This window comes from Bidens hawaiensis, unplaced genomic scaffold, assembly GCF_021521415.1.
Source record: "Bidens hawaiensis isolate Kalapana, Puna unplaced genomic scaffold, B.hawaiensis_p1.1 tig00034227_1, whole genome shotgun sequence".
In the NCBI taxonomy this organism is placed as follows: Eukaryota; Viridiplantae; Streptophyta; class Magnoliopsida; order Asterales; family Asteraceae; genus Bidens; species Bidens hawaiensis.
The window spans coordinates 206,641-220,477 of NW_027495912.1; the positions used below are offsets into that span (position 1 = coordinate 206,641).

Below are 13,837 nucleotides of genomic sequence, written 5' to 3' on the forward strand. Positions count from 1 at the left end.
GTTTGTTTGTTAGAAAACAAAATATGTTTGACAAAGCTTTTTTAAAAGCTTCAAATTAAAGCTTTTTAAAAGTTGTTTTTGTTTTTTAAAAAACAAATAACAAATTAAAAACAATTTTAAAAGCTCACCCAAACACCATACACACCCATATTATATAATATACACATATGCATACATATTTAATATTTTTTAATAGGGTATGTAAAAGCTTGCTGTTGTGAAAAAACATGAGATTTTTGAGAAAAGTTTGAAATATAACATGACGATGATGCGACGGTTTATTTGATTTTGTTGTTGTGGATGCTCTAAAAAACTCGTGGGTGGAAGACAAAGAAGAGACCAAAAAGCATTTGGGTCCCTAGAAACAATTAACCACGAAAATGGTAAGCCAATTTTAGTTCCTAATCCCATCAAAAACATCTATTTCTCATTCACCAACAATATTTATTTTGATGATACACAAACTACAAATTTGTCTTAATACGAAGCTACCATTTTTCTTGTTAACAAGATAAAAAAATTCCACCTGCCCCATAAACATACCAACATTTGTTGTTTATAAATCCAGCATCTTCATCTTAAAGATCCTTTATTTATTTAACCAATATCATTAGTTGTTAAACTTCTTATTTAACCAACATCATCTCTCTTCATCAATTCTACTTATTGGAGTTATGCCAACCCTAATCTTCACTGGAGATGTTTCATCCACCATCCTTATAATAACCTCTATACTATCAATATCATGGCTTGTAAGAATATTATTAACATCAAAACATAATCCACCACTACCACCAGGCCCACGGCCTCTACCTCTAGTTGGAAACCTACTATCTCTTGATCCAGAACTCCACTCCTACTTTGCGGACATAGCGAAAACATACGGTCCGATTTCAAGACTCTGGCTCGGTACAAAACTTGGCATACTTATCACCTCTCCGGGTTTAGCTCGTGAGGTGTTGAAACTAAACGACACCATCTTTGCAAACCGGGACGTCCCGGTTGCGGGTAAAGAAGCAACATACGGTGGAAACGACATCGTTTGGACACCGTATGGCGATACGTGGCGGATGTTGAGAAGGATTTGTGTTCGTGAAATGCTTAGCAACCAAGTTTTGGATTCGGTTTACTCTCTACGTAGGAAAGAGGTTAGAAACACGGTGAAATACTTGTACAATAATGTCAGGGTGTCGATTAACGTTGGGGAACAAATGTTTTTAACCGTGTTGAATGTGATTACGGGTATGATGTGGGGTGGTACGGTAAAAGATGAGGATAGGGAGAGACTAGGGGCCGAGTTTAGGCAAGCTATAGGTGAGATGACCGCGTACTTGGGGATGCCGAATTTGTCTGATTTTTTCCCGGGTTTGGCTACGTTTGATCCACAAGGGATTAAGAAGAATATGAAAGTGTTGGCCAAGAGATTTGATGGGATTTTTGAGATGATGATTGAGCAAAGGAGGAAAATGAGTGGTGATGAAAACAAGGATTTTTTGCAGTTTTTATTGGAGCTTAAAGATGGTGGAGATTCCAATCCACCTTTCACCATGGTTCATCTTAAATCATTGCTTATGGTAAATTAATCCCAAATAATATTTATCTTAAAAAGTAGTAAGTTAATTAATTAATTAGTTAATTACTAATTGGTTAATTAAGTATAATTTTATTTTTACAGGATATGGTGGTTGGAGGGACGGATACAACCTCGAACACAGTCGAGTTTGCGTTGGCCGAGATGATGAACCAACCGGAAATCCTTAAAAAGGCACAAGAAGAATTGGAGACGGTGGTCGGGAAAGATAACTTAGTTGAAGAATCTCATATAAGTAAATTACCATACTTATATGCCATTATGAAAGAAACTCTTCGATTGCACCCAGCACTTCCACTCATGGTCCCACATTGTCCGAGTGAGTCATGTGTGATTGGTGGCTACACGGTCCCTAAAGGTGCTCGGGTGTTTGTGAATGCTTGGGCAATACAAAGAGACCCTAGCATTTGGGAAAACCCGTTGGTGTTTAGACCAGAAAGGTTTTTAAATGGGAAGTGGGATTATACTGGAAATGACTTTAGTTATTTTCCGTTTGGGTCTGGGCGGAGGATATGTGCTGGGACCGCAATGGGAGAACGGATGTTTATGTTTTTGCTTGGATCCATAGTTCATTCATTTGATTGGAAACTAGGCGAGGGGAACGAACATGATCTATCTGAAAAGTTTGGGATTGTGTTGAAGAAAAAAGTTGCTCTCATGGCGATCCCGACACCAAGATTGTCGGACCCAACACTCTACGAATGAGGATATCGCAAGTGATGTACTGTATTCAATAGAGCCATTTAAATCCTTGCAATTTGTAAGAATTTACTTATCTATATTCGCACAGTCAATGTAATAAAACATAAAGGATATTATATATTTTCATCCTATATATATTTGTTTTCTCTTCTATTTCGTTTTTGATAATTCCTATTTTGTTGGGATTCTTTCTTGTATTTATACTCTTGATGTGGGTGACTGGGTGAGAAAATGAAGTCTTGGATATCATAAACTTTAAAACATGGCAAACTGCAAATGTTATTTGATCGTCACATATATATTGCAAAGGAATTTTAATTTCAAATTTCAATATACTATTTGCTAATATTAGCCGCATGCGCTAACATTTAGGAAGCCTTAAAATATTTCATTTTTAAAGCAATATTTAATCAAGTTCCAGTGAAGATCTAGAGAAAGCCTGACACACCCGTTTTGCCAACATAGTCAAAACCCACACAATTTTATTGAAAATGCAATACACTTAGAGCATATGAAACGCAATTGAGATGGTAAATCAAGGAGAACATTCACGTGCAAGATTATGGACTTTAACATCTTATACATCAAAATCGATCATTTAGTCAATACCAAACAATACTTTGTGTTTCTTTGTTATTTTATCAACATTCAAGAAACGCCAAATCTAGAGATTTTAAGGTGGAGAATCGCACACCTAAGCTCTTTTGAAAACAAAGAATGGTGTATACATCACAAGATCTTAGATTATAATTCGTGTAGTGGTAGGGAGCATGGGTTTTTCAATAGAGACTCAAGTTCAATTCTTACTTACAAAACTTTGGGGGAATATGGGTGGCTTAACGAAGGAAGACCGAGATCTTTGTGATTTTCAGTTTGATCTTGAGGGCGTCCGGATTTTACAACCAGTGGGCCTTCGGGCAGTGGATTTTTCCTGGAATTGGAGATAACTTGGAGGTGCTTAAGGGCTCCGTACGGCTGGGTTGGGCTAGCTGACGATAGCCTTTTACCATTAGATCATTCCGTACAAAGTAACTAGACATTTTATTTTTGTTAGCCGTTAAAAAAAGGTTGGGTAGTGTGTCAACTTCACTTCTTTTCCTCCCTTGGTTCCCGTCACATCTTCCCACCTACACGTAAGCCAAGAATGCTAATTTTGACCAAGATAAATTGTCTACCCTTTTTGACCAATTTTTAAGATTAGTTTAAAATGGCATAAATCGTCAATTCTTACCCAATCAAATATTTGTGTCAAATAAAACTCTTTACTTTTAATTATTTTATAAAATACATATGTTACATAATTAATTAATTATCATGGAATACAAGATAGAAATGTAACAATGATTAATATTATAAAAAAAACAATGGTTTAAAACTCTAATCAGCCCTCTCATTTTGTTTTAGCCCTCTCATTTTGTTTTTTTTTTTTATAACCGGTCGATTTTATTAATAATTAAATTAATGTGACATAAAATAATATTAGTTTATCATGGATGCCATACATCACACACATGCAGCTTAACACTAATGTTTTTATAATTGGATTAGACAACGAACCAGACGGGCTACCGGCTCATCGGTTCAACTGGTTAAACCAATCGGACTGGCTGAACAACTTTTGTCTCAAAAATGATGGTTAAGATTGAAAAAATCTTAAATAAAAAGAAATCCATAGTGGCAGGTTCATTTGGACTGGTCGGACCGGTGAGTCGCTTCGAATCGGCCGATGTTTTTTAGGAAACAAGTGAACTACATAGAACCAGATCGGTCAGTGACCGAAAATGGGTTGAACTGGCCAAACCGGTCAGATCTCCAAAACATTGCTTAACACTTGATTGATTATCATTAATCACAATTAAGTAAGTTGAAGCACTTAATAAAAACTACACAATTAAGATCTATTAAGGAGAAATCAACAAGTTAAATTCACAAAGTGTTATATAAAGATTTCTACATCAACGCTGAAGATGGAGAATTTCAAGATTAAACATCAAAGTATTTAATGTTATATGAAGATTTTTATATCAATATTGAAGATGAAAAATTGCAAGATGAATCATCAAAGTATTTATTGAAAAATCTATATCCATGATTAAAGATGAAGAAACAACAAGATTAATCATCAAAGTGTTTATCGGAGATTCTACATTCAAGGTCAAGGTTGAAGTTGGTGAAATTACAAGTTCAATTTATTGGAAGAAATCTTTATAGAATACAAATGGTAGTATTAAAAACTTAGAAAAAGTTTTTTTTTTTTTTCTCTTCAAACTTGTGTTAAGAAAAAAAAATATTTACCATTTTATTGTTAATAAAAAACTATTTATCAAACAAGTATTGGTGGAAAAAATATGTACCATTTTAGTGTTTTTCATTTACTTTTATTCACCTTTTACATTTAAATCTAGTTTATCTATTAGTTAATCTATATTTATTTTTGTTTCATATTTCTTATACAATTTTTTATCCAATACACCAATAATTTATTTTTTATATTTTTTTTATCAATCAACCTTTTCTTGTTTTTTTTACAAACTCGTGCTAAATCTTTTATTATTTTTTTCTTATTTTATTTTTCTCAAATATATATATATATATATATACTTTTTTGTCTTTTTGTTTATATTCATTTTACGAATCAATATATTATTTACTTTTCACTTGGATTTGGTTGATTTATTATCTAATTTTATATCATATTTCTTATATATTTTTTATATCCAATCAATTCAAAATGTTTTTTTTTTGGTTTTTTTAACAGTGAACGTTTATATTTTTGCTAACTCGTTTCACATCTTTTCTTGTAATTAAAAAGGGAACGGTCTTGAATGTGTTGATATCCAGTTTTATATTTTACTATACAATACGCTAACATGTGTTTATAACTTTATATGCATGCAACACTGCATATCTTGCAGGTGGATGTAGATATCTTTGCTGTTGCAATGCTTTGCTTGGGGTGCGATAGCATGCTATGGTTCATATATATTCATTTTCAAAATGATTATGGTGCATTTTTTAATAATGAACTGAGGGCTGCTCAATTTTTAATACTAAGCAAAAGCTCAGACTTGATTTTGTTCGGAAATCAGGTAAACTTTCTTATTGTCTAAGTGATGTTCGGGTATTTTGTATATATATTAGTGTGTTAATTATGTAGTTTTGTTTAGTATATTGTTAGAACTTTGGTACTTCATACGTGCTTTTGTATTTCAGGTCATTGATCATTAAAGATGCTAAATTGGAGACTTGTACGAGCATGGAATGATATCTCGGGAATACCGGAGCATAAATTGAAGTTTTGGGAAGTGTTAGAAGGATTCGGGAAGAGTTTGGATGAGAAACCTAAAGCCGATGCTAAAATTTAACAAGATAGGTTTACAAAAAGCGACCAGGAATTAAAACGAGCATATCCTGGGCTATAAAATGAGTTACGGGACCCATAATATATGAATTTTGGGTTTCTCGACGAGAGGAATCCAAATATGAAGTTAGTTTGGACCATCGCGTTTCCGAGACCATCGTGCTGCGCGATGGTTCCCAAAAACGGGAAAGTTAGGGTTTTTGTTTAAAACATGTTTTGACGACCCTAATCGATTCCATTCAGTTTCCATAGCACTTTTAGAGAAGAAGATCAGCCTACCATCACTTCCAATCATCTCAAGGCCATAGATATGATCCATAACATCGTATCGAAGACCGAGAGATGCCGAGACGCGGCTAGATCCTTCGAGTCATACCCGGGATGTATAGTTTGTAATCTTTCAGTTATTTTCTCATGTACTAGAATGATTGATTGTAATTATCTTGATGTTAATCTATAAGTATTGATGTCTAGTATTATTGTGCACAACGTCAATTTAGGTTTATTTCGATTAGAACGATTAGTGTGCCAGTTGCTATGATAATTGCTTATAGGATTGTTTTGACCTATTAATTATGAGAAAGCATACATTTGCCCTTAGTTGAGTCACACTGGAAGGGACCGTTTGATAACTCGCGCCGAGTGTTAGCGAGCGTGGATGCCTAAGGTTTAACCGATTAGTCAGTCTGTAGTTGACACAAGATAGTTTATTTGTTATGTGCATGAGTTTGCTGTTAGTTTGCTTACTTGAATTCCCGGGTGTGATTTGTCTTTGTTAATTGATTGAATACTTGATTACTTGTTTGCTTATTATAAAACACAAACTGTTTGCTAGTTTGATCAGCACTTTAATTGAAGTACTTCATAATGTTAGGAATTGAGTTCACTTCACACTGACCACATACTCCTCGTGTTCGACACCCTACTTACCCTAGCTTGCTTAGGTGATTAGGACATTGATTTAATTGTTTTTTACTAGATAGAGACAGTCTAGCATCAAAATGACGCCATTGTCGGGGAGTTAGTGCGCTTAGTGTTTTTGTGTTAATTGATTTCTTAGTTTAAATTAGTTGTTATCTTTATTTTAGTTTAGTTTATTTTGTTTTCCCATTTTACGCGGGGTGTGTTATTTGTGTAGGTAACAGGTTTATGCACACCCGCCATTCAGGAAGAAATTCTCCGCTGATTTACGAGCCAGAAATCGAACGGTTAGCTCGGCAGAACCGAGCTTAGATCAGACAGTCAGACATGGAAGGTTAGAACCAGAACCATAATCAAAACCCACCACCCGAGATCAATGGTTTCCAACCTGAACCTAACCCCCCAAATAACCAAAATCCACCAAATAATGACCTACCACCACCAATAAACACCAATCAACAACCCCAAAATTCAGTCCAACAATCCAGAAACCGAAACCAAAACCTTGACAGACCCGGGCCATCAGTCCCGAACAACACCCCTCGTCACCGACAACCGATTATACGGGATTTTGACCATGTCAGTATTCACACTGAAGACGAAGAAGAGGGAGATGAGGAAGAACGAGGACCAATGAATGACGGGTTTGAGCCGAGAAATGCAGATGAGGGTATACATACTGAAGAGGTTGATGAGGTTGAGGAACCGGTTAGGGTGAGAGGTAACAGGTGGAGGAACAGAAACCCGGATCGGGGTGGTATAGGAAGATATCGGGAGGAACGAAGACAACCGATTCAGGTTAACTGGGGAGGTTTTGAGGAACCGAGAGCTAGACGAAGGAATTATAGGCTCCCGGCTCAAGGTGTTAACAGTTGGTTCAGACCGGCTATTTCAGATGGTGCCTCACCGATTGTCCCACAGGTTCACGTACAGGGGCAACCGACATTTAAATCCCGTCCGTCATACATCAACATAGTTCCCCATTTTCACGGACTAGGATCTAAAGACCCGTATTCACATCTGTCAGATTTTTCAGCTATTTGCGGGTCTATCGGTGACGGAACGTATGATCAGGATGAGGTTCGGTTGCGGTTGTTCCAGTTTTCACTAAAAGACAAAGCCAAACACTGGTTCAACTCGCTACCAATGTACAGTATTGAGAACTGGGGTGAGATGCAGCAGGTTTTCCTTAACGAGTATTATTCACAGTCGAAGACCATCGAGGCCCGAATGGAGATTAGACATTTTTCACAGTTACCGGGTGAGTTATTCCACGAGGCCTTTTACTCGTTACAAGGAAATGATTCGGAAGTGCCCGCACCATCAGATTGAGTTGTGGGAGTTGGTTAAGTGTTTCGTTGACGGGTTGACGTATGAAGACAGAAAACATTTGAAAGCTTTGTGTAATAGTCAGTTGTTGAATCAACCCGAGGAAGATGATTGGGAATTTTTGGAATTTATGTGTGAAGATTCCAAGTCAGAGGCAGCTGCAGATCGAAGACGAAAACACAGGGTTACCCGATCGGTTAAATCGCCTCGAGCGAGTCAGACAGAATTGCAGAGTTGGAACGAGAATTCGCGGGTTATCGAAAAGAGAAAAAAAAGAGGTTTGTACAGAGTGTGGTGAGTTGGGGCATAAGACAGAAAATTGCCCCGAGTTTGATGAGAACGAGTATCCCTACGAGGAGGGGGTTAGTTATGCGTACGAGGATTCCAAAGGCCAAGGGTTTAATTCAAACACCTATCACCCGGGCTTGAGGAACCACCCAAACTTCAGTTACGGGAACGCGTCGAGTCAGTCGAACCCGAACTTTCAGGGGTTCATTCAGAACCGACAACAGAACAACTACCACCAGTGCGGTTATCAGCAGGGTTCATACAATTAGAATAGCAGTCGAGAGTATAACAGAGATGGTTACCGAGGTAACAGTTCATCGGTTAATCAGAATCAGGACCAGCAAAAGGGTAATTCAGATGAGTCGGTACATTCGAAGTTAGTGCGTTGTTGAAGTTGGTGACAGATAATCAGAAAGAGACACAGAAACAGTTCGAGTTGAGGGATAAGGCTTCATAGGCAACGTCGAAGCAGATTGGTCAACTCGCAGCAGATGTGGCGAGATTTCAGAAAAATGCGGGTCAGTTACCGAGCGATACCACAGTAAACCCGCAGCACTTCAGTTCAAGCTCTAAGAAAGGAAATAATGTGCATATCAATGCGGTAAGTCTTCTACCTCAATTTGAAATTACTTGTGTTGAAGTTGATTCACCGCAACCGTATGTTGAGGCGGTGATGGAAGATGTTAGTGATGAGAACAATTGTGTTGGTCAAAAGGAAGCAATTTTCCAAAATGAATTGAAATTAAAAACAGATGAATTGTCTTTTTGTGAAAATTGCACTTGTGAAAAATGTTTAAATAGCAAATTGACCAACACGGGAGATGAGGAGGTGGTGGATAATACCACCTCGAGTAAACTCCAAGACCCAGGAGTGCCATTGTTATCAATTCAAATTGAGGAGTTTAAAACTGATCGCTTCTAGATCTTGGAGCATGTGTTAGTATCATACCTGGCAGTTTATATGATCAATATGAGTTCGGCCCGTTAGAAAGTGTAAACACCACCGTGGTGTTGGCGGATCAAACTCATACACTTCCTCGGGGCATGGTTACTAATGTAATGATTCAGGTGGATGGATTTAGCTACCCAGTTGACTTCCTTGTACTTGATTATGCGAATGGAAATATTAAACAATCTGAAGTCATACCGGGTCGGCCATTCCTTGCCACATCACATGTGGTAATTGATTGTGCTACGGGAGTTTTGGGAATTAAATGTGGGAACCGTGATAAGCGGTTATTATTATTTGAAAAATGCTACTAACCCTCTTGTTGACAAGCGTGTATCTGTAAGCAAGGATCATACGAGGGAGGATGGTGCTGTAAATGACAGGAACGAGTTGAAAGGTAGCATGAAGAAGAAAGGTTGGAAGGAGAAAGTGAGCAGGATGAAAGATGATGAGAAATTAGTAGCAGGGAAAGGAAAGGTTGACAAGGAATCGGTAAGCTTCGTTGTGACCTCACCGGCTTATGAAGACAATTGATGCATTCGAGGCATTGTCGAGCCGTAGACACGCAATTCAACGCTGACCGGTAGGCAACCCGGGGTTTGTAACAAATCCCAAGTGTGGGGAGGTTTTGGTGAAGTGCAAGTCATGGAAGTTCGGTAAGCATTTAGTTAATTTCACGTTAATCCAGGTACATGTATATTTTGTTGTATTGGAACTTTGTGGGTGTAGTTCACTATAAACCCTCACGAGACCTCACTCGTCCAACCGGGCTACCGGGGGGTTTAAAGGGCTTGTTGCATACGCTAAATGCAACCGTGATTCCTACGAAAGTGAGTTAGGTCTTTTATTATTATTTTTTTAATTAATTAACAAAATTTTTTATGAAACTGACTAACTCGGCTCGGTAATGATTTTTAAAATATAATAATATTAACTCTTGAAAGACCTAAGTCTTATACTTGTGAGTGATTGTTTATACATGTCTCGATATTTGTGCAGATTTGGTTAGACGGTATTGGTCAGTGGTGGAGACGTGTGTCACGAGTGTGTTGAGAGTTGTGGGCCGAGTTTAGCATTTCATTGTCATTATTATCAGGTAATTTCAGTTTCATAAAGTATTTTGTAATTTGTTATTTTAGTTGTTAGGAATGTAATTGTATAATTTGCTTAAGCCCATCACATTTGTTCCCCGAGTTTTTGAATTGTTAAACTGTCAATTCAACCCCGTTCCCTAAATGATTATTAATTGTTTTATTATTTTAATATTGAGGACAATGTCGACCTCAAGTGTGGGGATGCGGGGAAATTGAAATTTTTGCCCGATAGTACCTCGAACAGTATTCAGAAACCCAAGTTATTAACTGTCACTCATCACTATTAATGCCAAGTTTGAGGTTTTTGGTCATGTTTGGTTTTTTAGCTTCTCGATAGTTTTCCTGACAAATGTTTTTAAAATGAGAAGTTGAAAATGGAATCGTTTAGGCGGGGGTAACGAGTCAAGGGGACGGGTATACATGTTTCATATCGGCAGCCTTTATTTCCAGACATATTGTGAGATTAGCCCTATACTTAATACACATATTATATAGTAAATATAAAACATGTCTTGTCATTTATTGAGGGAAACCGGTATGTTTTACAGAATTAGAACTTGCTTGTCACATGCTTTTCGAGATCTTAATACCACCACGTGTATGGAGATTAGGACTTTAGAAAACCCGTTCCGTATATATTTCCGCACTATATAAATTCCTTACCTGACATTATCCATTAGGAGCCCGTTTGGACCGTATTCCTTTTTCATTTGATAAAACTGAACATTACATACCATTTCAGCCTTGGCCGTTATTTTATTTTAACCCGTGTGATGAAATCCAGTTCGTTATCGAGTCGTATATATTTCGAGTTGTACTTAGTCAAACGAGTTATAAAGTTGTAAAGTTCTGAGTTGTAATTATCAGTTATTGATGTAAAAAAAAAATCAAAAAATCAGCAAAAAAGACAAAAAGAAGTTATCAGTTTAGTATTTCAGTTGTTATTAGCAGTTGAGTATGTAAATAGCGGTTGATTGTGTAATTAGTTCGTTTGTATTCGTGAGTCTGTATATTGGTTTGTTTAACTGGGTTTCATCCACCTGAGTCACTAAATAAGCCTAATCTACACCCAAACCTAAGCCTCAGCAAAACCCTCAGTCCGAGTCTTTATGCAACCAGTAGTTAATGGGTGGAGATAAGACTGACCTGCAAGCATATTAAGTTGTAACTCATATTAGGTATTTTGAGGACAAAGACATATACTAGCACATCTTTTGATAGTCCAGATATTAAACCGAGAGGAGTGTTGATAGTGTGAGGGGTGTGAACATGTATGCCCTAACCGGAAACAAAGTACACTTGTCTGGGTGGTTCTAGAGTTTTATTGTAACATTAACTTTGTTTGTGGGTTGTCAATCTAGAAAGTGTCAGTCTGGGAAACTGGGTATAACCTTAAATCTTGCTAGTATTAATGGTGATAATTGGTTGACCTATGATGGTGGTTGATGTTTACTTTAGAGTTTTGCTTGAGGGCAAGCGAAAGATAAGTGTGGAGATATGATGTTCGGGTATTTTGTATATATATTAGCGTGTTAATTATATAGTTTTGTTTAGTATATTGTTAGAACTTTGGTACTTCATACGTGCTTTTGTATTTCAGGTCATTGATCATTAACGATGCTAAATTGGAGACTTGTACGAGCATGGAATGATATCTCGGGAATACCGGAGTATAAATTGAAATTTTGGGAAGTGTTAGAAGGATTCGGGAAGAGTTTGGATGAGAAACCTAAAGCCGATGCTAAAATTTAATAAGATGGGTTCACAAAAAGAGACTAGGAAGTAAAATGAGCATATCCTGGGCTAGGAAATGAGTTACGAGACCCATAATATATGAATTTTGGGTTTCTCAACGAGAAGAATCCAAATATGAAGTTAGTTTGGACCATCGCGTTTCCGAGACCATCGCGCTGCACGATGGTTCCGAAAAACGGGAAAGTAAGGGTTTTTGTTTAAAACATGTTTTGACGACCCTAATCGATTCCATTCAGTTCCATTCAGTTTCTAGAGCACTTTTAGAGAAGGAGAGCAGCCTACCATCACTTCCAATCATCTCAAGGCCATAGATATGATCCATAACATCGTAATCGAAGACCGAGAGATGCCGAGACGCGGCTAGATCCTTCGAGTCATACCCGGGATGTATAGTTTGTAATCTTTCAGTTATTTTCTCATGTACTAGAACGATTGATTGTAATTATCTTGATGTTAATCTATGAGTATTGATGTCTAGTATTATTGTGCACAACGTCAGTTTAGGTTTATTTCGATCAGAACGATTAGTGTCCAGTTGCTATGATAATTGCTTATAGGATTGTTTTGACCTGTTAATTATGAGAAAGCATACGTTTGCCCTTAGTTGAGTCACACTGGTAGGGACCGTTTGATAACCCGTGCCGTGTGTTAGCGAGTGTGGATGCCTAAGGTTTAACCGGTTAGTCAGTCTGTAGTTGACACAGGATAGTTTATCTGTTATGTGCATGAGTTTGCTGTTAGTTTGCTTACTTGAATTCCAGGGTGTGATTTGTCTTTGTTAATTGATTGAATACTTGATTACTTGTTTGCTTATTATAAAACACAAATTGTTTGCTAGTGTGCTCAGCACTTTAATTAAACTACTTCATAATGTTAGGAATTGATTTCACTTCACACTGACCACATACTTCTCGTGTTCGACACCCTACGTTATTACTATGTATTGACTTGCATATTAACTGAGAATTGTTGTGTAAGGCTATGTGGTAGGTGCATTCGGCTGTGATCCTTAACGGGGAACCAATTGTGAGTTTAGTAGCAATCGCAGCAAAAGATAGGATTAAAATGGGATTGATAGTTTATTTGGTGATGTTGAGTTATCATATGCTGGCAAGGTATTATTATATCATTTACCATAATATATATTTGGTTAGAGATAATGAACTTAGTTCATTGTCAGTGGCGAACGGACTTGAAGGCCGGGGGGGGGGGGGGGGTATAGACCTCCACCCAGTTTTTTCCAATATAGTGTATTTTGTTTCAAAAATTGTCAGGTCCTGTTAATTTCTGTCCATGCCCCCCTAAATCTAATCCCTAATCTTTCCTCCTGGCCCAGCTCAAGCCCAACTAAAATTTACTTTAACATCTTTATAGTTTTTTCCGGTTCACACAAGGAGCAAAAGTCAATATGCTCAATAGTGAATATTTTTTAATTGTAAAAAAGTATGAATGATTTAAAACTTAACCTAAATAAAGTTTTACTTATAAGCAAGAATATAAAAATTATTAAATAACTAAACTATACGGATTTAATTCACTTTTAGATTAGATCCTTCGTATTATGGAAAACATGTTAAAATCTTATTATGACTTGATTCTTTTAACAATGTTGTTATCGTTATGAAAATTCAAGAGTTTGTTTATCGCTTTAAAAGGATTAACACAAAGTGTGACAATCGTCAATTTCAGGTTAACCTCGTTAACTCAACTCCGTCAATTCAAACTTTAAGATTGTTGAATCTTTAACGCACACTTCATTACATTTAAACTAGGGTTTAAATGACGCTTAACACTTACTACATGTGTAGTCTTTCGGGATTTGCACCGAAACGCAAACGAGTTAACGC

General features: G+C 36.9%; 1 pseudogene across 1 annotated transcript; it reads left to right on the top strand.

The window, feature by feature from the left end:
• The first annotated feature begins 674 nt into the window (after positions 1–674).
• Positions 675–2,361, top strand: LOC143585915 (flavonoid 3'-monooxygenase CYP75B137 pseudogene; annotated as a pseudogene). The gene is made up of 2 exons (XR_013144615.1): positions 675–1,574; positions 1,676–2,361. The product of XR_013144615.1 is annotated as a flavonoid 3'-monooxygenase CYP75B137 pseudogene (transcript).
• Positions 2,362–13,837: the final 11,476 nt, after the last annotated feature.